Genomic DNA, 27,573 nt, shown 5'->3' with positions numbered 1-27,573 from the left:
TTCAGAAAGGACTGTCCACTGGGGAACTTACTGGGCTCAAAATATGTAGGCTGGGCTATTTTTTTATGGCTTTCACAGATTCTGATTGCCAGTCTTTGTACTTTCCTGGTTCTGTCTTGGTTTACTGTTGTAAAGTGACCAGGAGAAAGTATGGCATTTTTAGGAGGGAACATAGTGCTAATCTGTGTGGTTTTTTTCCTTCCCATTCCTCTTGCATTCTAGTTTCTGTAGTTATTCAGTAAGAAATCTTGCCTTAAGTTGATCTAGAAACAGTATATTACATTAGAGATATTTTTTTTCCCTTCAAAATGCATCATTCTGCTTATAGAGAATTTTGTGTCTCATCAGAGTGTAGCAGCTTGATAGTTTTTGATATCTCCTAGGCATACAGTTTTGTCCAGAGGTCTTTTAAAGTGGAAAACTGTTCTATGATTAAATTGCTTACTAATTCACACATCTATTCAGAGAATCTGAATATGCTACTATCCTTTGTAATTAAGTTAGGTAAGATTTGAATTAAGTTACTGATACAGGAGTGAATCTTACTGTGGTTTTGTCAATTGTTGGGTTTTTTTCATTGTTGCCCACAAGCTGTGTACTCGCTCTTATTTTCATTTTTCATTTATCTGCTGCAGAAGCTGGGAATTTTTTTTTGAAAGTGGATGAACCACTTTGGCCACTTCTGCTATGTTCTCTCGTGGTGATGATGGAGAGCTGTCCTAAAGAAATCCATTACATTTGTGGAGTGGCCCCTTGGGGTTTGAGTGCCTTTGCTGTCTTGGTCAGTACGATTAGCTATTCTGGTGGTTTTGTACTTCTGCTCCCTTAAGATGTCACTTCAACCTAGTTGTTTTGATTCTAACTTTCTGCTCTTATACATATATATATATATATACACATACATATATATACACACACAGAGATATATATACACACCCACATATGTAGATACACACATATGTACACACACACGTGTGTATATATATATATAGACTCTTAATATTTTACCTTTGTTTTGATTTGACATCTTTTTTATGTGTTGTGAAACTGTCAGTTTGTGACACTGGGTCAAAGCATGTGTCAGTAACCAGCACAGTTGTTTTCCTTTATTATTACACTTGGATAAATTTATCTTGTTTTATGTGCTTTTAGCTTTTTTGACATATGTCTAATGTTGATGTTGACCTACGGGGAACAATGTAGCACTGTCAGTATGTATGTGGTACTCTGTAGTTTGAGATTTATGTTGATATAGGTTTATCTGATATCTCTTGCCTCTTAAAATATTTGTTAGACTTCATATCGTTTTGAAGAGATATTGTGCTTCTCAAAAGCTTCCAGGTATTAATGAATTAGTTCCTAGAGAAGTTTTGCTTTGTTTAGTGCTTTCTCTACTAGATAATTTTTGAGCCATAGAAAATGTAAGTTTGTCTTTATGTGAATCTACGAATGCATATAACACTTTTGTGTCTCTAACATAGCACTTTCCACTACATTGTCTTGAAGTTAAAAATGTGTGCTGATCATTTTGGCCCCATTCTATTTTATCTTTCTTTTGTCAGAGATACCTTTGTTTTACTGACATTCCTAAAAGACTTGAGCACTCCGAGGCAACTTCCAGCTTTTTTTCAGCTTCCAGTTTTCAGGATAATGGTCCAGTACTTTGCTTCTACAGGGACTCAGGTGGAGTCAAGTCCTTCTATATAAGCTTTATCTTTGTCAGTTTTCCTCTGTTGTTAATGAACCCGGACATCTCTTTTTAATGCCACTTGATGGTTCATTCATTGAAACCTTAAAATGTAACTGTGGTGAGAAAGGGAGAGCCACAAATAGAGACATTTGGATATTCTTTCTAAAGTTGAACGATCTGCCAAAAGTCATTTAAATCATTAGACACGTGTCGTGGTTTGATGTGACAGCCTTTTCTGGTAAGGGGAAGGGGCTGTAAAGATGACTCCTTTAAGAAGTTGCTTTAAACTCTCCCCAGCTCTGAGCAAGACCCACTTCTGAGGCTGAGCCAATTAGACACCTCCATGATCACTTTTTAAAGAAGGAGCCAGAAGAGGAGGGTTCTTGCTGTTCCTTCCTTCTTCTATTCCTTTCATCTTTTCCAACTGGTAGTGGTGCAAGGAGTGGGAAGAGAGAGAGAATCAACCATGTGGACTCCAAGGTCAGTGAGGGAAGAGAGGCAGAGGTGTGCTGGAGCAGAGACACCCCTGCATCCTGTGGAGAGGACTGGTGAAGCTGAGGTTTGTTTGCATTTCATTAAAGACCCTGCATCAGGGATAGTAACTCACTTCATGAAAGACCCTGTGCCGGGGCAGTGACTATGGCCAGAGGAGGCAGTGTCCTCTATGAGAGACCCCATATTCACAGAAGCTGTGACTGTGGGGAAGAACCTACGCCAAAGAAGTACATTAAAATTATGCCCAGAAGAGGCCGTGTCGTGTGGGAGGGACCCTGTATCTGCAGGAGCTACAACTGTTGGGAAGAACCCATGCCAGAGATGTTCATTAAGGACTGTGTCCTGTGTGAGGGATCCTGTATTGGAGCAGTGGAAGAATGCAAGGAATCGTCCTCCTCTGAGAAGGGAGAAGCGGCAGAGACGCATCCCCCATGATCCGTTGAGGGGAGGAGGTTGAGATGCCAAGAGCAGTGAGCTGGGCTCCTGAAGAAAGGAGGGATGGGGGAGGGAGATCTTAAAGTGCTGATTGTAATTTTCTCAATCATCCTGCTCTCTTTTGGCTTTTTATTCTGTTCTGTTTCTTATAGGTAGTAGAACACACTTTCTTACTTTCCTCTCTAAGTTGAGTAGTGGAATCTGTTCTGCTTGGAACTGCAATTGGCAGCCAGCCCTCCCTGCCATTGTCTCAATTCACAACATCCTTGGTTATCGTTTTTCCTCCCATCTCTCTGGGGCCTTTGCCATCCTAATGAGGGTGGGGGTGAATGGGGGGCACTGAGTGAGAGACTGTCATGGTGCTGCTGTGCTGGCTGGGTGAAACCACAACAACCTGTCATGGCTGCTAAAATCTCTTAAGTGTATATTGAGAAAGGCAGAGTAGCTTGCTTTCTAAATTTTAAGAGGTTATTGTCATGGTTAAAAAATCAATTATTGCTTGAAACTAATGACTGTTGCATTGTTGTATGTAGCAGAGGAAAGCTGGGCATTAACAAGACGATGAAATATCTCCAAAAGTAATTTAGAAAGCCAATTGTTCCTGTTAGAAAACAGGTGAGGAAGGAAGCAGAAGAGAGCTGGAAATACATCCAGTTTTAATGTGATAACACACCTAAACAGGTTGTAGTATACTACCTTTGCAGTTGGGATTGACATTTTCAGAGTTGAGCTATGTTAGTGCTCACCTTGCAGAAAATCCAGGTATTTTGTTATTGGTTTGTGAATCTTTTATTGGAAATGTGTCTGGGCAGATATGAAACCTAGTAGCTATGAAGCCATTGCCAAATGTTAATCCTATTTTCATGTATTTAGTTTCAGTGTTTCAAGCTGGCAATGCCATTGAAAGGAGGAAGACCTGCATGCTGTGCCCTTCCATTTGCTTTCACAAGCATTTGGGAAGGGTGTAGAGAATTGGATCAGTTCCCTCATCTGCTGTGCATTGTGCCTGCATTAGTATTTGTATTGGCAGAAGGGAGAGGGGAATGGGGCACATGGAGGAACAATGTTACAGGAAAGTGAGACTGCTTTTTCAGCTGCAGGAGAGACTGATTTAGTATTTGGACATAGAAAGTGGTGTGAACAAAATATATCGTGTCTTATGTCACCATATGAATCTTTAATATTAATGATGTATTGTAGCATATTGATTTCAGATCTATAGACTGAAATTTTGTCTGAAAGTGTGCATTATTGTTTTTGAATGAATTTCCTAATAAAATATTTCATAAAAGTTCATGCTTAGATTGCTAATGAATTCTCAATTGTTTTGGTTTGTAACTGTTTTCCTCAAGCTGAAATCTCATGTGTTTGACTGGTTCCAAAGTGAGAATAAAGCTACAAGTCTCATCTTAATGTACTTAGCTTTGAGGAATGGAAATGTAAAACTATGAAATAAGTTATACTTTCAGGAAAGAATAATGCTGGGGTAATTCTTTGAATGCCCTGGCCACTTACTTGCTTAAAGTACAGGGGAAATGTCATTTAGTGACGATTACCATAATTTTGGATGTCAGTTTGAATCTATCACCTGCTAACAGTTGTGTTGTAGCTTTGCAAGGCCAGGATTTTCAAAGTCATCCCTCTATCCTTATAGGATTTTATGAGTGATAATGCTGAATTGAAACCTATTTGGGAACTTACAGATGTTGTGTGATGTGACAATATGATCATGAAAGGCGCATGGGAAACAAACTTGGCAGTCAAACCAGCCCCCAGGGTGTGGAGACTTCCAGCCAATTTAATGGCTAAAGATGACACTGCTCAGTTTTTCTCAGGGAAAAAAAAAAAACAAATGTTGCAATGAAGTGTCAGGGCTGTGCATGTACAGGGAGGCTGGCAGGAAGGTGAGGTGCGCTTGGGTAGTGCAGCTGGGGGCAAGGGGAGGGACAGAGAACTGTTCCCTCCCTGCACTGTGGCCTGCCATGGTTTATTGTTGGTGCTTCTGCAGAACTGTTTTGGGTAGTTTTTTTAAAAAAATACTTAACTGTTCCTTTTTGCTTAAGGAGATACTAGTAATACAGAGCTAGAAGTTGTTATAGTGCTGGTAGGCCCGCCTCTGCCAACCAGTCTTAACAGTGCAATGTATCTTGACTTGCTTAGGTCAAGCAAGGTAAAGGGACAGTCCCGGGTATTACATCTGAAATTACAGAAGTGTATTCCTACTTGTTTGAAAGGACAAATTTAAATAGATTTTATGGAACACACTTTTTATTAGCAATTTAAGAGTATACTGCAAATTTTGAGTCTGATGGTCCCCGTTCGCGATTTTCCCAGGTTGCTTTCTTTTCCAGAATCTGATATGACTTGTCTTCTATTTGAATTGTAAACCAGTGTATTTTGCCTAATCTTCTTGTGTTGTTTGCTTATACCAAGTTCAAGTCTCCAGAGTCTTAGTTTTAGATTCTGCAGTTTTTCTTTGTCTTTTTACTTTTTGCCTTTTTTGAAGACAGTAGTCTTTGAAAAAGATCTAAATGCTAAGAGGTCTGAAATGACTTAGATATCTGCAGTGATTTGTTAACCATTTTGATGTGATGTTTTTATGTAACTTTTGAGGTATGAGTGAAAGAAAACACAATTCTAGCTACAGGAAATGTAGTGTTGTATTGGAACTGCTGAGTTTTTTTTGGTTATGCTGTGAAGTGTAAATCAGTGTTCTTTGCCTTTCAATTCGTTGTCTTTGAGTACAGATAAGTTGTATTCCTTATTGATGATGTAAATATTGTAGTCTAAGGAGGCACATTCTGCAAGATAACAATATGTCATGTGAATAGAGGTTTTTATATTTCACATTAAAGGCATTTGGAGGGGGGGAAAAGTTAATTTCTGAACCTGGAAGGAGGAGAAGCCAGTCAGTCATAAAATGCATCCAAAGGAGTATCTAGTGTCTTCTGACTTCTGAATTGTTAATTTTCTAAAGTAGTGTTTTCCATTTGTTTATTTACTGTTGTTGTCAGCTTTTCATTTTACTGGGGAAATCAAGCTAAAAGAAAAAAACCTAGCATTTACAGTAGCTGACAGTATCTATTTAGATGTGTTAGATTTGAGCTATATGTTTTACTCAGCCCTGTTTTTTGTTTCCTCTGGATCTGCATGTGGAGGCACCACTGATTGGGAATGAGCAGAGATTGAGCCTGTGCCTTTGAGTTTCAACTTCGTTTCCCTTTGCATTCATCATGCAGAGGTGTTATTACTTTAGCATAGCATTTTCAAGTATGTCTTTTGCTTATTAAAATTAAAAGGACCTGTAAGAAACAGATTTTTGCCTTTTATCTTGTGGCATCTTAAACGTCTTTTCCAACTGTAACCTATATGTGTCACTTGTATTTCTACAGAAGGCTTTGAAAGATTATCAGTTGCTTGATTTCTGTTATGATTACAGGTTAATATGTGGAGCCTATTGATTGCTTAAATCTGGTTTAGCTCCTTCAGTGTGAGCAACTATAATTTTTGTATACTGAAAGACTGTTGATTGTTGTGGATGCCTATACTGAATGGAGGAGAGGCAGTGATGGTGTTTGTTTAACAAAGAAAACGGAAAAGAAAACAATAATTGGCCTTTGTAGGTTCTGCCTGACAGCTACTAGTGGTGCCAAGTGCCTTGTTGAATTATTACCAACTGCAAAGCTAGGTTCGCTGTCCTGTCCTGATTGTGAGTCCCTTGGGATACAGAGCAGCTGGATTGAATTGGTAAGCTGAACCTCAAATGACAACCCATTCAGTGAACTACCTCTGCTGCTAGTGTCTCATTTCTTGTAATTTGTGCTAGCTTGCTGTATGCCAGTTGTATTTGGAAGGGAAAGTGGATTGTAGATCGAGTTGATGGTTTGTACTGAAGTAGCCCGAAGACTGGACATATATGAAAAAACATGCAACTTGCGTCACAGAACAAAATCAGGAAATGGTTTTAAGATACAAAAGGCACTCAAGAAGTTCAGATGCAGCTGTCTTTGTCCTGCAATGTCGGAAAAAAAATGTGGAGTTCGTTTTCAGTGAGGGAGAGCATGATACCTGTGTCAGAATTCCTTTTTCATAATTGTGTGGTTATTGACTAGCATTACCTTTTGCCACAGATCTTTGGAAAACTGAAGGGTAGAGATAGTGTTATTGCTCAAAACACCGGATAGATGTGGTAGAATGGGATGAATTGTCATAGACAGTATTGCTGTGTTTTGTGATTTTCTTATTAGTTGTTTCAGAAACAGGACTTAACCTTCTTTCAGGGCTTCCAAAGGTGCTGTGCAGACAAGGAATTGTTACCTATTCTCTACAAATAAGCAGAAATATTTCTGTTGTTAGTGCTGTGCAGTATTTTTAATTGTGAAAACTGTTAAGGGTTTTTGTTAGGTGGCAGTTATAATTTTCACTTGGAAAATTTCTTTTCAGGCAATTTTTTAAGAGATTAACAGAAGGATTTTAGATGGTGACCAAATGATATCTGGATATCACTGTAAGAGCAGACTCATGTTTAATTAATTCCTCTGCTTTTCATAATAATGTTGTTTATCCAGTCAGCTATAGCAGCTTTTTAGTTGGAAACATCCATGCTTGTTCTGTAATTGCTTATATACTCTTCTGAGGCTATAACAACCTTCAGTGTTGTCATGTAGAAATAATTACCCTTTTGAGATGCCACTTCTTACATGTGTTTAGAATAAAAAACACAATACTTGTTTGCAGGTCTTCCGGAAGAAAGTGAAAATTAAAGCACGAGCTTGAATAGACCAGTTGGGCAAAAATCAATTTTGAAAAAACCCCAAACTTTGAATTTTTGTAATTGTAACTGACCTGCATTTTAGTATACCAATGAGCATATACCTGACTCAAAACCAAATAAAAAAATGATGTAAATATTTGGCAAAACTAGCTCTTAAATGTAGTCTCCGAGTGTTTCTTTCTTGACCAGGAAAGGAACTTTTGATACAGAAGAGAGCAAGTGGACAACTCTGCATTTACAAATCATTTAGCTTACTGGAAAGCTTAAGTTCAACAACTTATCACAAAGACATTACTGTACTGTTCTAATAAACTCTTCTGAGGGAGGTGGTTGCTGTTTCTTTTGTTAGCTCCTCCCATCCCTCCCGTTTGTGTAAACTGTAGTGTGTTTTCTCATCGCTTGCTCTGAAGTTACTACTGAGCTGAATTTCAGAACATTTTAATTAAAATTAGAAACATATTTCTGTTGTGTCTAATTATTTTCACTTTGTCATTCCTATGCATAACTTTTTTGCCTCCCTAAAGATAGGACCGATTTACTTCTCTCCTTTACATATGTTTTTGCACTTTGAAACTTTGATTTCCAGAAAATGATCGATAAAAAAATATATCATGGAAGTCTATTAAAAACTGTTAGTGACATCTGGCATCATGCTTTATCTTGCTGTACTTGACTAAAAAGTTCTGTTCACCAGATTTGTATCACAGAAAATCTAAACTGCTGAGGTCAACAGGACAGTCAAATTAAGCTTGTAAATTTTTTCAGAAATTGTTCTGATAACTTGGAGATGGTTTTGAGCAGGACTAATACCAAGTAAGATCTCTCTGAAATTACTTCTCTACAAAAGTAAGAGATTTTTAGACTACTCTTGTGGAATGTGGACATAACCTGATTTGTATCATCAAAAAGGCTAAACTGAAAAAACAATTGGGGACTATATGTAAGTCTGGTAATCTTAAAATTCCTGTTAGACTGTTATTAAAAAATTCTTTGGATGAATCTGTTTGCTGATGGATTTTTAAACCCTGAGAACATCCTAGGTTTCTTTTCAGATCTTCCCACTCCACACTGTCTGTGGGAAGTTGTAGGAAAGGGGTAACAGACTCAGATACAGAGCACACACATACAATACAAGAAGAGTGGACAAAGTTCGATGCTATCTGCATGTTTAAGGGAGGCAGAGAGATATCAAGTGCCAGATACTTGTTGGGCAGCAGCACTGACATGCATAGCATATCAGATGATGGTAGTAAGAGTTTGACAAACATTTTAGTGTCTTCCTCTTTTCATTCCAAATCCTCCTTGGAACAGGAATAAGTAACACCTTGTGCTGAGCATCAGATTTTATGTGGCTGAGTTTGTGTACAAGCCCCTTACACCTTCAGCAGATTTGCAAACTGAAGTAATTACCTACATTTAAAAAAAAAATTAAATTTTGGCATTTTAATGCTAATGTAAGACATAAATATGTCCATAGCTTGTAGAAGTAGGATTTCAAGTGCTGAAGTCACAGTAGTATAATTTGCTTTTACAGGGAGATGGTTGTATTTACTTAGTGACCTGCTATAAAGCCATGAGACTGTGTAAGGATATTGAAGCTGCTCAGCAGAGCTGTGAAATGAATAGGACTCCTGAGGGTTAAGGTGGGGAAGGGGAGAATACTCTCCCCCCACCTCAGAATGGGAAAGGAATAGTGTTTACACTCGCTCTTGCTGTCAGCAATTAGTTCTTCAAGTAAACATTGAAAGAATTTTTAAATATGTGAAGAGGAGTATAATTATGAGATTCTTACTACCTTAATATGTCCTGGAAGCCACACTGAGACTGAATAATTTTATTTAGATATATTTGCTGGGCTAAGGAGGTGAATGTAAAATCCAAACTTGAATACTGTAATGAAGGCCTCTTTCCTTGGGATTGTTTTCTTTCAATTAGTGTGGGGCTCAGGGCCTTTCTCAAGTGTTTCTCTTGTTCCTCATTGTAAGAGAAATATTTTTTCCTTTCTTAGTGCTTTTTTTTTAAACTACTCTAACCCTTGACCACTCCGGGATGAAGTTGAATTGAAGGACGGAGTAGCTGGCTGTGCCTGTACTGTGATTTGCAATAGGAAGAGAAATCTTGCTTTCTAATTTTACGTGTTCTCTTTTTTCCTGCTATATATCAGTGCAAGAGAAGTCTGCCTTTATTTATGAACACTTAAAAACTTTGACTGCATCCTGCAGGAATGTAAGGCCTTTTAATGATACAAAACTAGCACAGAATTTTTAGAGGTCTTAATTCGTCTGATGCTTAAAAGAATGCCATTAACATTTGTAATTGAGAGTCATTCCTAGTATTGCGAACACCAAAAGATGTCTCTCTTCTTTCCTAGGGTTTGGATTTTAGAAAGCTAGTCTTTATTTCTGAGGCTTGCTCTAATCCTGTGGCTGATATTTTCATTGCTTGACAGAGCAGAGGAATGTCTGAGGCCGCTGAAGGGGGCTGGAGAAAGCTGCAAGCCTTCAATGGCAGCAAGAATTGAGCTGTGATTAGGGAAACGCTGCCGCACTCCCCTGCACTTGGAAGGAATTGGCTAGAGCCTGGCAGCTTTTCCTTCCTGAGTAATTTACACATGGTGCAGCACACTCATCTTGTGATGCGGGAGGAGATGAAAGCTGAATTTGTGCAGCTTTATTTCCTCAAGAGATCAAATGCCTTTCCGTAAATATGGACACTAAGGACTAGGATTCTGACTAATTGTTTTATACCTGAAGTGAGTATTGCACTGTCATGCCTCTCTGATACCAGCTTTGGCTAATGGTTGTACCAAAATGACAATGGTTTGTAGTGGTGGTAAAGTCTAGAAGAACTAAGAATTTAAACCACTGCTTCCAATGTGATGACTGTGAAAGACAAAGGTTTTCATAACTGGTTGTGACAATTTTTCTAGCTGATTATTGCTCATAACTCACACTGGAAACATTTCATGGTGAAAAGCCACTTTGCAGTTTTGTATAGAGATATAAATCCTGAGTTTTACTGCTTGACAAGAAAAATACATACAATGTAAGAGCCTAGTGGGTTTAATTACCCTAAAGGCAAGTGAAGGCAACATCTCTAAGAAGTAAGTATGTTCAAATTATATTTGTCAACACAATTGATTTCACACATGACTTAAACATAAGAATTTACTTTTGGATGTTTGAGACTAAACAGTTAAAACATTATTCTGGAACATAAACAAAGTACTGGGGTATGGATAGGTTACATGGAAATGTGGCTATGCATTCCTGAAATTGTTTATCCAAACATTAAGTCAATTCTGTGGCTTTTTGTATCCTTTGCTTGGGAAGAGCTATGTACCTCACTGTTGGATATTGATGATGCCTATATTAAGTGAGTACTGTGAAAACTTTAATCAATATACAGAATTTTTTGGTGCCAAAAATTGAGTTTAATACTTCATCTCTGTCTTTAGCTTTCTGAGATCCTTGAGATGTTACTTTAACAACTAGATAAGTGTCGTTATGTGGGGATCAGTTTTGTGGCATGATCTGTCAAGCAAATTAAACTTACTAACTGTATGGAGTCATTGCAGGGATTTTTCGTGTTGGCTAAACAATAAAGTTTTATTAAATATTAAATTTCAATATTAAATGAGAGAGTTTTGTAGAAATACCGCACAGCTAGCTGCCTTGTGTTGTGAAAACTCCAAAGAAAGACCTGTAATAGTATTCACTAATTTAGCAGAAAACAACCTGTGAATTTGACTTGACGGCTTCTGACACAGGTGTCACAATAAGAACTTTTGGTGAATGTGACACACTTCTAATATACATCAAAAAATCTCTATGGCATGAGAACTGTAGGATACATTTTTAATTTTCTGTCAGAGATGGAAGGTACTATGCATACAGACTTATGCCGCTGAATTTAGACATGAAGGATAATATTTAGCTTGAAGACCTACTTGAAAAGACTGTAGAAAGCATACTCATCTTACTGTGGAACAGTATAGAGCAGTTCGCCTTATGGAGCAAGTGGTGAAGCCTCTCGTAATCACAGAATGAGAAGGGTTGGAAGGGACGTCTAGAGATGATCCAGTCTAACTCTCTGCTAAAGCAGGTTCACTTTAATCAGGTAGTGCAGGAACACATCCGGATGCGTTAGGGAAAAGTCAGGAAACAAAAGACCATGATTAGCCTCAAGTACCAAAGACTTGAGTGTTGCCAAGATTAATTGCCGCTTAAGGTTCAGGACAAAACAGACCAGGCTACTGGGGGAAGAAAACAGAAAATAATTTAATGCAATACCAACTAAAGCATAACCATAAACCCCCAAAACATAACCAAAATAAAGCAACACAGTGGTACAATGATGAAGAGTTCAACCAGCCCTGTAAGACCACCTTTTCCCCACCCTTCCCCTTTTCCTAGGTTCAGAGCCCTGATCCCGGTGTTTTTACCTCCTTCCCCCCCCCAAATGGCTCGGGGGGCAGGGAGTGGGGGTTTCAGTCAGTCTATTCCTGATGGCTTCTGCTGTTTGTCTCTCCTCAGGACAGGTGGGCTCCGCACCCATCCTCCCTGCAAGTCTGTGGGGTACCTCACACACACGGCAGCCCTGCACAGGCTGCTCAGACGTGCATTTATCCTAAAAGCTGCAGCTCCTCTCTCCCTCTTGTGTGGGTCTCCTCTGGGGCCCGCAGGCTCCAGCATGACCTGTGCCATGGCCGTCTCCTCACACAGTCTCTCGCCCCTCCAGGCTCACTCACACGGAGCTGCTGCTAACTCTCAGTCCTGCCATGGCCCTCTGTGGGTTGCAGGGGTACAACTGCATTCTTGCTACGGCTTGCAGAGGGGGTCTCTGGTCTAATGCTTCTCCTTCCTTCCTCCTTCTCTGGCTGTAGGGTCCCCGTAGTCGCCTCCATCTTGTACCACTCTTACACCTCCTGCCAGCACTTCAAATTCCCATCCCTAAATAGTGATGGCAGAGGCACCAGATTGGCCCAGCCGGGCTGGAGGTGGGTGTGAACCCAGGAGCTGGGGGAGAGTCAAAAAACTCTTTACCGGGTCTTCACTGCAATCCCCTGCCCCTGTTAAAAGCAAAACCAGCTCCTTGCTAAAACATGACACCTTGTTTAAAGTCAAGGTAGGTGACATCTACTGCTCTCCCCTCATCTACCAGCCAGTCATGCGATGATCTGTGTTGTCCAGTGTTTTGCCAAATGGCAGGGGATGACAGAAAGGACACAGACACCAATGAAAAGATTAATTTCGCTTTCCTATCTAATTCTAAATGTTACAGAGAAAATTAGAATCAAGAAAAATAAGATAAAACATTGTAGTGGGTCTGGGACGGTAGTGATTTTCCACAGCAGCTCCTGCAGTGCTGTGCTTACTGTTGATATCAATATTATGACTACCGCTTGCACAACATCGGGGCTGTCCCTCCAGCATTCCTTCCCCCACCTTCACCAATAGCTGTGAGTGGGCATGATCTTGGGAGGGACTATGGCCAGGACAGCTGACCCAGGCTGACCAAGGAGATATTCCATACCATATGACGTCAGCTCAGGAATATAAACTGGGGGAAAGGAGCAGGAAGGGGAGGCGAGATTCATTTCTGGCCTTCCCAAAGCAACCGCTACGCGTACTGCAGCCCTGCTTCTCGGGAGGTGGCCGGACATCGCTGCTGATGGGAAGTAGAGAGTAACAGCTTATCTGCTTCTGCTTTGCTTCCCGCGCGCGCGGCTTTGCTGCTTATTTATTAAACTGCTTTTATCTCAACCCACGAGATTCCCATCTTATTTTCTCCCCTTCCCTGGCTTGCTGAGGAGGTGGGGGATAAAGCGGTGTGGTGGGCACCTGGCATCCAGCCAGGCTCAAACTACCACAGCCCTTTTGGCGCCCAACGTGGGGCGAGATAATAGCAGATTTACATTAACTGCATTGCAATTACAGTAAACCAATGAGAGCAAAGTTCCTGTGCTGGTCACGGAGCCTTGCTGTTATGCAGCTTATCTTACACTTTCTAATGTTTGGGAACATGATGCTCCTAACATTGACTCTCGGCTGTGCTTTAACCTTAATAGCTTTGCTAAGCTGGCTATATAATTTTGTGAAGAGGATGAAAGGGCCTGGGAACATGATGGCCCAAATAATAATAGCAAGTCTCATTCTGTTACTGATGAATTTAGTGTGCTGTGGGAGCTATCTTGTGGAGGCCATGGGGCAAAGCACCTCTTTCTCCTCAGCTCGGACTGATCTAGACAATTCTGTTACACAGACTTCCCAGGTCCTTAGTCACCCTTATACGAGAGTTTTAATATTACTAATTAACATGGTTGGTATATTATATATCTTGTGGAATCTGGAGTCATCTGGGTATCAGAGAGTACAAATTTGCGATGGAAACATGTTAAAATGCCCCCTGAAGCGGCCAGTCCCTGGGTGGCAGGGTATGTGGATGAATTTAGGCAAATTCCTAGGACGGTTATCACCTCCTGTAATCTGGGATTTTACATCTGAACAGATAAAAAACCCTGCTTTACTGACACGCTACCTGATAGAAGGGTGTCTTACCTACCCTAATGAGGCCCATCAGGTTCAGGCACTATACTGGGGCCTAGCCTCTGCCTACCGAGCTGCATTCCAGTCCTCTCAGAGAACTGTAATTGAAATGGAAACTCAAACGGTACCTGAGACCAACATAGTTGAGTCAGTCGCAGTCCAGCCCTCTCAGAGAACTATGGCCGAGGTGGAAATTCAAACTATACCTGAGACCAACATAGTTGAGTCAGTCGCAGTCCAGCCCTCTCAGAGAACTATGGCCGAGGTGGAAATTCAAACTATACCTGAGACTACCATGGTTGAGTCAGGGAACCAAACAACAACCACAGTGGTTGCCCCAGTAGTGAAAAAGAAGCAGTGGATAAGGAGGTCAAGTCCATATCATCGATTAGTAAGGGCAGACGAGGAGGAAGAGGAAAGGCTAGAAGAAGAAACTGGTCCTTCGGTAAGGAGATCAGGAGAAGTGAGAGAAATCGAAAAGGAAATGGAAACTACTCGGTCCCTCACCTCAACAGAACTTAGAGATATGCGAAAAGATTACAGTCGCCAGCCAGGTGAGCGGATTGGTGCCTGGCTGCTCCGATGCTGGGATAACGGGGCTGACAGTCAACAATTGGAAGGCAGAGAAGCCCAACAGCTAGGATCTCTTGCTAGGGACCGGGGAATTGATAAAGGCATTGGAAAGAAAACCTCAGTTTGTAGTCTCTGGAAACGACTCCTCTCAAGTGTACGGGCAAGATACCCATTCAAGGAAGACCTTGTAAATGCCCGAGGAAAGTGGACTAGAGCTGATGAAGGGATCCAATATCTAAGGGAATTAGCTGTGTTGGAAGTCATCTATGGTGATCTGGATAATGTCGAGGCCTCCACAGATCCAGATGATGTCCAGTGTACACGGGCCATGTTGAGAAAAGTGATCCAGAGTGCCCCAGCTACATATTCTAATATCCTGGCAATGGTGTATCATCCAGACATGGACATACCAACAGTGGAGAGGGTATCTTCTTGGTTACAGAACTATGAAGAGAGCCTCTGCACCTCCTCATCAGTGTGGGATGATGGCCTGATTGTTAGATCTGCCTCAAGAATTCAGTCACCCACTGTCCCGACCAGGGGAAAGGGAAGTCCCAGACGCAGGAGTACACCGCGAAATGAACTCTGGCTCTTTTTGCGTGGCCAAGGAGAGGATATGAGGAAGTGGGATGGTGAACCCACTTTTAAGCTAGAAGCGCGTGTACGTGAACTAAGGGGGAAGACAGCTGTTAGAAAAGGACCGCCCAAGAGGGCTGTCAGCAGAGTGGCTGCCAAAACAAAAGAGGACAATCAACAATCTCCAAGACATAGAAGAACTGCAACTACTTCCTTCGAAGCCAATGAGGAGACTTCAGGTCTGCAGTTGCAAGGATCAGATAGCGAATACTCTGATGAAGAACAGAAATAGAGGGTCCCTGCCTCCAGCCAGGAGGAGGAAAGGGATGACCGAATCTACTGGACTGTGTGGGTTCGATGGCCTGGCACATCAAACCCACAAAGGTATAAAGCCTTAGTAGACACAGGGGCACAGTGTACATTGATGCCATCAAGGTATAGAGGCACAGATTCTGTCTGGATCTCTGGAGTGACAGGGGGATGTGAAGAATTATCTGTATTAGAGGCTGAAGTGAGCTTAACAGGGGACAAATGGAAAAAACACCCCATTGTGACTGGTCCAGAGGCCCCTTGTATTCTTGGCATAGATTACCTCAGGAGAGGGTACTTCAAAGACCCCAAGGGGTATCGATGGGCTTTTGGTATAGCCACTGTAGATACAGAGAAAATCAAACAACTCTCTAATTTACCTGGCCTCTCAGAAGACCCTTTTGTTGTGGGATTGCTGCAAGTTCAAGAGCAACAGGTACCAATTGCTACCAGGACAGTGCACCGGAGGCAATATCGCACAAACCGAGATTCCCTGGCTCCCATCCGTGAGTTGATTCATCAACTGGAGGCTCAAGGAGTAATTAGCAAAACTCATTCTCCATTTAATAGTCCCATATGGCCTGTGAAAAAATCTGATGGAGGGTGGAGGTTAACAGTAGACTATCGTGGCCTGAACGAAGTGACACCACCACTGAGTGCTGCTGTACCAGACATGTTAGAGCTCCAGTATGAACTGGAGTCAAAAGCAGCCAAGTGGTATGCTACGATTGACATCGCTAATGCATTCTTCTCAATTCCATTGGCAGCAGAGTGCAGGCCACAATTTGCCTTCACATGGAGAGGTGTCCAATATACCTGGAATCGATTGCCCCAGGGGTGGAAACATAGTCCTACTATTTGCCATGGTCTAATCCAAACTGTGCTGGAAACGGGTGATGCCCCTGAACATTTACAGTACATTGATGACATAATTGTATGGGGCAACAAGGCAGAAGAAGTGTTTGAGAAAGGGAAAAGAATAATACAGATTCTCCTGAAAGCTGGTTTTGCTATAAAAAGAAACAAAGTAAAGGGACCTGCACAAGAGATACAGTTTTTGGGCATAAAATGGCAAGATGGGCGTCGGCATGTGCCTATGGATGTTGTGAATAAAATAGCTACTATGTCTCAACCGACTAATAAGAAAGAAACGCAAGCTTTCCTGGGCCTTGTGGGATTCTGGAGGATGCATATCCCAGGTTATAGTCAGCTTGTGAGCCCTCTCTTTAGAGTCACCAGAAAGAAGAACTGTTTTGAGTGGGGCCTTGAGCAACAACAAGCTTTTCAACAAATTAAACAGGAAATAGCTCGTGCAGTCGCCCTTGGGCCCATCCGTACAGGACCAGATGTGCAGAATATCCTCTACACTGCCGCTGGAGAGCATGGTCTCACCTGGAGCCTCTGGCAGAAAACATCTGGAGAAACCCGAGGTCGACCATTAGGGTTTTGGAGCCGAGGATATCGAGGATCGGAAGCCCACTACACCCCAACTGAAAAAGAAATACTAGCAGCATATGAGGGACTTCGAGCTGCTTCAGAAGTCATTGGCACAGAAGCTCATCTCCTCTTGGCACCACGTCTGCCTGTGTTACACTGGATGTTCAAAGGGAAAACCCCTTCTATACATCATGCAACGAGCGCTACATGGAGTAAGTGGATGGCGTTGATTACACAACGATCTCGGCTGGGGAAATCTAATCGCCCAGGAATCCTGGAAGAAATCATGGACTGGCCAGAAGGCAGAGATTTTGGAGCATTGCCTGAGGAAGTAGCTCGCGCCCAAGAGGCACCACCATATAATGAATTGTCAGAAGATGAGAGGCATTATGCTTTGTTTACTGATGGATCCTGCCGCGTGGTAGGAAATCATCGTAAGTGGAAAGCTGCTGTGTGGAGTCCCACACGACGAGTTGTTGAGGCCACTGAAGGAGAAGGTGAGTCAAGTCAGTTTGCTGAAGTGAAGGCTATCCAACTAGCTCTAAAGATTGCAGAACGAGAGAAGTGGCCAGTACTCTATCTTTACACTGACTCCTGGATGGTGGCTAATGCTCTATGGGGATGGCTACAGCAATGGAAGAAGACCAACTGGCAGCGCAAGGGTAAACCCATCTGGGCTGCTGCATTATGGCAAGACATTGCTGCTCGGGTGGAAAATATGACTCTGAAAGTACGTCATGTAGATGCTCATGTGCCAAAAAGCCGTGCCAATGAAGAACAATGGAATAACCAACAGGTAGATAAAGCTGCTAAAATTGAACTAGCTCAGGTAAATCTAGACTGGGAGCGTAAAGGTGAGCTATTTATAGCTCGATGGGCCCATGAAACATCAGGACATCTGGGAAGAGATGCAACATATAGATGGGCTCGTGATCGAGGGGTGGACTTGACCATGGAAGCCATCACACAGGTCACCCATGAATGTGAAACGTGTGCCGCAATCAAGCGAGCCACACGAATCAAGTCTCCCTGGAACAGAGGCCGATGGCTGGGTTTTCAGTATGGTGAGGCCTGGCAAATTGACTATGTTGGACCACTACCACGAACACATCAAGGCAAGCGGTATATACTCACCATGGTGGAAGCAACTACTGGTTGGTTGGAAACATACTCTGTAAACCACGCCACTGCCCGAAATACTGTCTTGGGTCTTGAAAGGCAAGTTTTGTGGCGACACGGCACTCCAGAAAGAATTGAATCAGATAATGGAACTCATTTTCGAAATAATCTCATAAACTCCTGGGCAAAGAAACATGGCATTGAGTGGATATACCACATCCCCTATCACCCACAAGCCTCTGGAAAGATTGAGAGATATAATGGGTTACTAAAGACCATGTTGAGAGCACTGGGCAATGGGGCATGGAAGCAGTGGGATAAAAATTTAGCAGAAGCCACTTGGCTGGTCAATAGCAGAGGTTCAACTAACCGTCCTGGTCCTGCCCAAACAAAACCACTACATACTGTGGGAGGAGATAAGGTCCCCGTAGTGCACCCAGGGAAATGGCTGGGGAAGGCAGTATGGGTTGCACCTCCCATGGGAAAAGGCAAACCCATTCGTGGGATTGTCTTTGCTCAAGGGCCTGGCTGTACTTGGTGGGTGATGAGAAAGGATGGGGAAACTCGATGTGTACCTCAAGGAGACTTAACCTTGGGGGAAAAATAACCTGTTATGTGAGTTATCTGTTGTAGATGAACTTTGCAAGAAAAACCGAACAAGTGGACAAACCAAGCCGGTGCTGGTGCCCAACACTGAACATACTGTTTCCCCTGGCCTGGATATTCATCTTGATGGATGAGACAGAAGTTATGACCTGCTCCAGTGAACATCTACAGAGGATGAAAGATATAAGAATGTTGTTTGTTTGTTTGATGCAAGATGCAAGAGGGAATACAAGAATGATGTTTGTCTGTTGAAGAGTGGGGGTACTGGTTAATGAGAGTATATAAGAATGTATATGGATTGTTATGATGGTTTGTCTGAGCATGACATAAATGGTATGGAATAAGGGGTGGAGACTGTAGTGGGTCTGGGACGGTAGTGATTTTCCACAGCAGCTCCTGCAGTGCTGTGCTTACTGTTGATATCAATATTATGACTACCGCTTGCACAACATCGGGGCTGTCCCTCCAGCATTCCTTCCCCCACCTTCACCAATAGCTGTGAGTGGGCATGATCTTGGGAGGGACTATGGCCAGGACAGCTGACCCAGGCTGACCAAGGAGATATTCCATACCATATGACGTCAGCTCAGGAATATAAACTGGGGGAAAGGAGCAGGAAGGGGAGGCGAGATTCATTTCTGGCCTTCCCAAAGCAACCGCTACGCGTACTGCAGCCCTGCTTCTCGGGAGGTGGCCGGACATCGCTGCTGATGGGAAGTAGAGAGTAACAGCTTATCTGCTTCTGCTTTGCTTCCCGCGCGCGCGGCTTTGCTGCTTATTTATTAAACTGCTTTTATCTCAACCCACGAGATTCCCATCTTATTTTCTCCCCTTCCCTGGCTTGCTGAGGAGGTGGGGGATAAAGCGGTGTGGTGGGCACCTGGCATCCAGCCAGGCTCAAACTACCACAAACATTCAGTTACAACAATAAGCTTACAACTTTTTTAGCCCTGAATAGCAAAAGGCATAAGCAAGCTAATGCACCTAATCATTACTATGGGGAAATGGATATAGTGATTAAGAAAGATACATCACCAGTTGTTGTATTGGTATATTACCATCATCCGGATCTGCAGTGTCTGGGGAGCCCCGGTTGCAGTGATCATGTGGAGAGCCTGACCCATCCATTGGGACACAGTGCGGCCACTCATAGGTGAGGTCTCCAAAGTCACTGAAAGAGGGTGCAGCTTTTTATATTATTGAATAAACAATATAGTACCTAATTGGCGGAAAACCTGGCATTGTCCTCCTCTGAAATAGCACCTGAAACCTGGCCAAGGCTTCAGGAGGAACCAAAGAAGTTTCCTTATCTTCTGGGTTTTTCACTCCACGTAACTTTCAGTCAAGGCTGTCCATCTGCTTTCCCAGCCTTGAACACCAGCCCCCTATACCCAGAGGAATAGATACACTAAAAGAAAACATGAATACATTGTTGTAGGCATTTTAGCTACATCCTTCACTAGTATGTAGGGACTTTATTCTAATCAACAGTTATATTTTGTCTAAGCTACCTTTTTTGGTGGTACTTGCACATATTTCATTAATGCAACTATTGTCAGTAAAGAAACCATTGTCTGTAAAGATGTAGCAAGTGCAATGATGCAGGGTCCATCTGGAGGCCAACTGTTACCCAAAGCCTCTTTCCTAGGCTTTGGCATTTCACCATCATAGATGGCTATCAGGTTGACCAACAGAATTTCTCTATGTTGAATCTGTGCTGATTTCTCTGATAATCTCAAAGGCAGTTCTCCGGGTCAAATGAAGATGTACTGGAAGGGTGTGTGTTGGGCCCAGGGGATTTATGGCTCTTACTGGCCAGAGCTTTGAGAGCAGCACAGCACAACTGAAAGTGTTGAATTGTCATCCTTGTAACTGAAGTGACTGATGATACAGGGCAGGTGAAACAGTGCCAGTCCCATTCCTTCATTGCACTGTTTCACAAGCCTGTGAATTGAAAAGGTATTTTGTGTAGGTCGTAGCTGTTGTGTTTCATTGTCTGGTCTGTACTGCTTGCTACTCTCCAAAATAGGGTATTTTTAACATTACTGGGTTCTTTGAGTTAGTGTATAGGTGTAGTTGATGAATGCTGTTTGAAGATGTCTGACAGGTGATGGCAGGAGAAGCAGTGACCATCTCTTGAGTCTTCAGCACTATTTTATTATTTGAGGAACTGCTTCCTGTTACTGACCAGGACCTGAAGATGTGACTGTGCTGCACTTTCTGACACACTGACAATTCTTAATTGATTTATATCTGAATGCGCTTCTTATTTCTTTTACCAGGTTTTTACTACCTTTTGTAGTATGTATTTCCAGTAGCTGTTCACATGTTTTAGCTGCTGTGTGAACTTAAAGGAATTCTGTAGATGTGAAACCATGTTAGCAATTAGTTGGGCACCATACTGTGTGCATCCCATCTCTAGCTGCCGTTTCTAGTGGCACTAGGCACTTGACCTGGACACTATTTATTTTGAATAAAACTAGACATTAAAATACGTCAATCTTTTCATTATAGTTTTCATATGGAAATAGATCTATCTGGCTTGTTACTTTGACAAGTGGATTTTATTGTCCTGTGTTATTTCACTGTTATTTTGTGCAAATTATACTGTTCTTGTATACATAGTCTGGTTGCTTAATAGTTTATTCATGACTAAAGATGACTCTGGAGAAGCATAGAGCTACTAGAATTTGTCACTTTTCTGAGTCTTTCTGAATGGCTTGAAATTACTATGAACCCTCAGATTGTCTTCTCTTACTCTTTGGCATATTTATCACTAGAGAAATGAGCACAATTTTTTGTGCAAAGAATACACAGTATTTCATCCTTTCAACTTCCAATTTTACTTTATATGGAAATCAAAATACCAAATTCCAAAACCTGAATATTCTTATGTGACCTTCTTATGTAAAGGGACCTCCTTGGCTCTGGGCCCAGTCCAGGAATGTATCGTTTCTTTGAGTTAGACTTTGAAATACGTATTACTTTACAATTTAATTGGCTGCATACATCTCAAGAAGGATATAAATGGGTGGATTTTTCCATGGAGACATAAAGACTTGTTTCACAGAAGAGGAGGCATAAACAAGCTGGTGCAAGGAACACAGAATGAACTGAGCTATACTGTATATTTCAGAGAAAAAAAAGACCAGACCTTGTGGGTTTTGGCAGTGTCAAACAAAACAGTCAGTGTTCTCCTAGAAAAACTAAAGAATTCTTTTATATCTTGAAAACATATTTAAAGACGCCCCACCCACCCTGGTCTTTGTGTTTTTCAGTCTTGCTTTTGCTCAAGGTTCTCTCTTAGCGTGATCACTGGTATTTTCATGTCTTCTGATGACAGTTTCAGATCTGGGGCAGTAACCAGCTGCTTTGAAACCAAAGACCACTGACAATTAGAGAAAAGAAAAAAAATTCAAAACGTTTTGAGAGTTAAACCCTTTGTTTTGGAAGTTTTTTCTTTTATCTGATTTTAATAACTGGAAATGATCTAGTTAGTGTCTGTAGCTAGATCCAAAAGCTTTTTGCTGACCTATATTCAAAGCCCTTTCATCAGCTCCTGTGTGGTTAAGATCTTTGTAGTAGTTATGTAGCAGTAAGGAGCCAGACATTGCAAGGAGGGTGGATAAGCCTTTTAGTTCTTAGAATCTTGTTTTGCTAGTTGTTTATTCATTCCTTACTTCCATATTTGTGGCTTGTCTTCATTTTTAATCTTTACTCTTTTGCCCTGCCTTCTTTTTAATCTTGTGGCTTTTAATGTATCAAAGATCCTAAATATTCAATCAGAATAAGAACTAATTCCCCTTCAGAAAAGAATAAATCACTTTGAAAGTGGCAGAAGGAGAAACTATATACAGGCAAAATGTAGTTTGAGGGGAAAGATATGGCATGCAAGCATACACAATCAATTACTGTAATTTGGCACTGATGTTTCCTCTCCTCCCTCCTTAGCTGCTTTCAGGTTTATAGTGCAACTTGGGTAGTTTCCATTAATTTATTGAACATTAAGAGCTCTGGGTGCAGAACCTTTGCATGTGCATTCTCTTAAAACTTCATTTTCTCCTGATTGCCTGGTTTCCTGGTTTCTCCAGTTTCTTGTCAAGGTGTACTTGATGTGTTTCAGCCAGCCAGCCAGTTGCATGAAGAGTAGTTTCTTAATAATTTTGGGTGGAGAGCAGGGATGTAAGTTAGTGTTTCACTACTGTTTCTTAACTGTGAGTAATATATGGTATTAATAAATAGCCTTCCTAATGTTGCTTTAACGGAGTCTTTCTGCTGTCTGACTTTACATCAAATTGCCTTTCATGAAAAGCTGCTGATGAAACCACCACATTTGTATTTCTTAAACTTGGAATTAGAAGAGAATCTTCTTGTTACAGTAAGCTAGTGAATTTGTTAGAACTTTGCAGATATGAAGTGCTGCAAAAGTGATGGGCAATCATCACCCTGAAGCAGAGTTAATTACGCTGATGAGCATGCAAAGGAGGTGGCAGATGTGGGTAACAACCGTGGCAAAACAGTATATATATATTCACCAAAATGTTTTCCGTTATGATGTTCTTCCCGTGTGGGTTTGGTTACCAATAACAAGTTGAAAAAAAATATATTAGAAATTATCACCATTCTCTCTTTTTACAAAATGCAAGATCTCATTTTCAAGCAATTCTGACCCATTAATTCACATACATTTTTTTTATTCTATCTGAATATTTTCTGTCAGGATGATTAAAATATTACTTCAACACAGGGTATCATTTAAAGGTGATTTTTTTTAAGCTAAATATTTGAAGCCAGGTCTACTTTATAGTCAACATTTCTATTAATGCATAACTAAATATTCTGGCAGTACAAGCCTGACATTTAAAAGAAATTCGTATGAGTAGAAGGGGGAAATAGCTAGGTAAGCACTGAAGTAGAGTTTAAGTGATCAGCTGGATTGTGGTAGCTATTGGACCTCACACTAGTGCAAGAAACAGTCACTTTGGTGAAAGTTCAGGAGATCCTTCACACAACCTAAAAATCTTAGTAGGGAACAGAAAAATCAGGGTAACACTTGTCTTCTGCTCCAGTGTGTAAATTAAGAAGTGTGCATGAGAAGCAGAGGTTGTGGGACTTCGTAATCCAAGCTATGCAGCTCACCAACTATGGAGGTTGTATTCAATAGATAAATCCTAAATGTGCAGAACATGGTGTAAGTGAAGAACATTTAATGTCTATTTAACAAAAAACTCTGAACCACAAACATCCAAACAATTTTTTCATGTGTTTGCAGCACTTAAGTTAATTTTCTAGAAAAGCAGCTTGACACTGATATTAAGTAATTTTACGTAATAAATATTTCTAGAGTAGTATTATGTGAAAAGTAATACAGAAGGCATTTAAGCAGTATGATAAACACAAAATATCTTTCTTGATCTAAAAATGTAGGTTTGATATCGTGATTATAGTATATCATCAGCCTGGCTTTGGGAGGCAGGGTTTATAAGAATAAAATCATCATTTTTAGAACAACCAGAAGATGGGATGACACAATAAAACTCCATTTTCTTGTTCTTCAGAGTTAATATGATTACATTTTTTTAATTTTTTGTTCTTTTTTTTTTTTCTTTTGGTCTGAATAAGCACTGAAAGGCCACCAGCTGACAAAATCATGACTTTAAAGTTCCAGTGACCTATTTTTTTTACTTTCAAGTACAGCACTTCTGTAGAAAATAAGTTTGATAAGACTTTAGCAAGTACCTAGTATATTACATATTAAGATTGGTCATAGGTAAAATTTTATTATGTTAAAGTGGAACAAACTGTTGCATATTGAAATACATTACTGTTTTGAAAGGAATTCTTTTTTACCTTAAAGGTCTTAAAGATGAGGTAAAAATAGGGGTTTGGAGCAGGAAGAAGCATCAGGTTCAATGTATTGTGAAAGAAATCCTTCCGCTCACCATGTTTGTGGAGATTTACTGCATATTACTTTTCTTTTCTTAGACTTGTCTTCCAGTTTGCTTTTCCATTTGTAATGGGAGACTGTGCTGCTTAGAGGTGAATTATAAAAAGCTTGAGACATTGGACATTACTTGATCAGTTCATTCTTACGCTCCTTCCTTACAGTGACAGGTTTGGCCAAAAGAAAAACCTATAGTTAGTGAGCCAGAAATAGGTCTATGTCGTCATTTTAGGAATATGCTTTTAATATTCTTGGACAACTTACCTCTCAACAAGAATTGTTGGTGTTGGAGCTGCAAAGACTGAATAAACTTCCTAAGAGGAAGCAATTGTAAAATATCCAGGAAGTTATTAGGAAATGCAAACTTTATCTCTTGTCTGCTGTGTGAAGTGCTCAGACTATTATGCTTTCTCTAGTAACACTTTTTATTAGTGGTCAAGTGACATAATGTGGTGTTCTGGATTGTTTCTGTGGTTTTTGGGGTGTTTCTTTTACCCCTCTGCCCTAGCTCTCACTAGCTGGACGTGGTTGGTCTGATGCAGCATGGGAGCTGCTATGCTGCTGCACTGCCATTTCCTATTTTGAAACTTGTGCAAGTTTCAGTTCAGATTTCTTTTAAATCTGGTAACCTGTAAATGCGTCTCTTGAATTTGAGAATGTTCTAAGAACTGTGCTACTAAGAATGCTATCCAGCCACTTCATCTTCTCTCTACTCTCCCTAAAGCTTTACCTAACTTGATGAGACACTAGTACGTAGAGCAAAATCTGTGGTGGGCCACTTGAAGTAAGACAGGTGGACTTATCTTCAAATACAGTCGGAATTTGTTTGCAGATTCTTCTTCAAGAAGTAATTCTGCAAGTAATCTTTGAGAGAGGATATTGTGTCTGTGGCACTCTTGTGCTGTGACATCTGTGTTGTCCCAGAGGAATGTTGCTGTCATGGTGTATTGAAATTCTGGCTTTGTAGCAAGGGCTTGATCTGGTAGTTGCTCTGAAAATCAGAACCAGTTCATAGGCTGATGCTGGGAGCTGGCGAAAGAAGTTGCACTCAGTTGCTGCTCCTTTGTCACCTTCTGCCTTGGGAAGGAAAGCAGTGTTTGGTGTTTATTAAAGATATTCTTCAAGTTCAGTTGTAAATGCAGTGAGTTGGAGATGACACTGTAACCAGCAATACAGAGGGTGCTACATCAGAAGGGAAGAAGCTATCCTGGCTAGTTGCAGGCTGCAGATGTGCTGCCTAATTCATCAGGAAGTTAGATGATCTACTTAACGTCAGTGCTGTAGCTCTGTGTACCATACACTTGTAAACGGCACTGATGCAGTGTAACTGCAGGTGTGTTTTTACAGTTTCAAAGAGTAGTAATCATTGCTTTATTACTTTGTTTTGTTTCTATAACACAAATCTGGGAGGAATGAGGGAAGTAATTAATAATTCTTAAAACAATGTAAGGAGGAATTATTTTGAAATATTTGGAATTAGCATTGAAATACTGTGTGGATTTTTTTATGGTCTAAAAAGTTTGAGTTTGATGTTGGCCTTCTTAATCTTGAGAGAAGTTGATCTTCCTCCATATTTGATTGGATTTTGTCAAATTTGCTTAAAATTTGCAAATACAGACTTGTGAGTTTCTGCCAATACGGACTGTGTGTGCCCATAAGTAAGTTTATATGCACATGTGCCAAACTAGCCTTAAAAGCATCTAGAAATGACGATATGAGCGTGGCTGATGTTTTGTGGATGTAAGGATTTTGCACTTGCTTGCTTATTTCAATCTCTGACATGCAGATATTTTTTATTGCTTGACTATATTACAATTTGAGCATAGTTTTATGGGTTTCTTTTTTAGCTTTGCCTCTCAGTGGATTTAGCCCTTTTAGCAGCTTGTAGAATGAGTTAGCAAAGCTCAGTCTGTTTTTCTGGCCATGCTTGTTTGAACAGAACAGACTGGAGTAGGATTAAACTGATTTTCTTCTGAACAGAAATTTGAATACATCACTAATGAATGCTGGAAAGGCAATTAACTTTTTTTTCTTCCTTCTACACATCTTTCCATGTAAACTGAAAATTTTGCAGGACTTGCAGTAAAGTACATTTGGGCAGCACCAAATTTAGTGATGTCCAAAGTTCGAGACCTTCGGGCACAGTTCAATGTAAATGGTAATCTTAAATGGTAATCATCTGATCTATCTTGGTCCCTCTCCTGGGTTTAGAATGTAATTTGATAAAGGAAAAGAATTTGTAAACTATTTTATTCTAGAATTAATAATTTAAGAAGTGGTACTAGAATTTGATCCAATGTTTATAGATATCTCCTGTGCAAGAGTTAGAACAGCCTCATGAGGACAGTTTAAAATTCATAAACTCTTAAAACTGAAAGAACTGTGGATTCCTCAAGAAGAGTTTTGGGAAGAATTCAATTAGGAAGAATTCTGCATGTTCCTGTACTGTCTACTTTTTCTATTCTCTGTTGTCTGGAAGTGCTTGTCTTCTGCTTCAGTATTTTGCTAGCATTTGTGCTATATAATCCTCAGAGAAGGTATTTGTGGTTTTACAGAACAAGCAAGACTTTTAGCTGAAAACTCATATTTATCAAAACCCATCTGCCTTTTCTTTTAATCTGTAAAACATATTGATGTCTATTGCTTAGCCTTCTCTTTGATGACAATTACAGGTTCTATCTATCTGCTGTGTTAGTTTCGTTGTTTGCAAATGCTGGGTGCTTCTGTCATACTGCTGATGTGTTGATACTGCTATAGTCTAAAAGTGAGACGTATCTTGTAATTTTCTTGAAATATCTTAGTTTGGTTTTTATTTTGTTTTTTGTATGCAATTCCTAACCCTCTTGAGGAGAAGTTGCTTAGAAAGCCTGCAAATATAATGAATGGGCTGTTTTTACTTGAACTATGGATTTATCTTTCCATGGATCTGTTTTTTGGATAAGGATTGGTTACTGTGAGAGTCCTCATCCAATCCCCAACTGGTGCTTAGGAGATCATCACAGGATCATTTGGTTGGAAAATATCCTTAAGACCATGAAGTCCAACCATTCACCTAACACTGCCAAGC

The 27,573-nt window shown here is 40.7% G+C and overlaps 1 protein-coding gene across 11 annotated transcripts in view; it reads left to right on the top strand.

The window, feature by feature from the left end:
• The window catches only part of NEO1 (neogenin 1), a 213,505-nt gene that overhangs the window by 7,720 nt on the left and 178,212 nt on the right, over nucleotides 1-27,573 (top strand). Inside the window, exon 1 of one of the 11 annotated variants that reach the window (XM_061999131.1) lies at nucleotides 18,575-19,715. The exons of the other annotated variants lie outside the window; for them this stretch is intronic. The gene's annotated coding sequence lies outside the window, so the exon portion shown is untranslated. Of the gene's footprint in view, nucleotides 1-18,574; nucleotides 19,716-27,573 lie in introns of those variants that run through there. 11 annotated transcript variants of the gene reach the window in all.

This window comes from Colius striatus, chromosome 7 (assembly GCF_028858725.1).
Source record: "Colius striatus isolate bColStr4 chromosome 7, bColStr4.1.hap1, whole genome shotgun sequence".
NCBI classification, from domain to species: domain Eukaryota; kingdom Metazoa; phylum Chordata; class Aves; order Coliiformes; family Coliidae; genus Colius; species Colius striatus.
The sequence above is the reverse complement of the archived record's forward strand: the minus strand, read 5'-3'. Positions and strand labels throughout refer to the sequence as shown.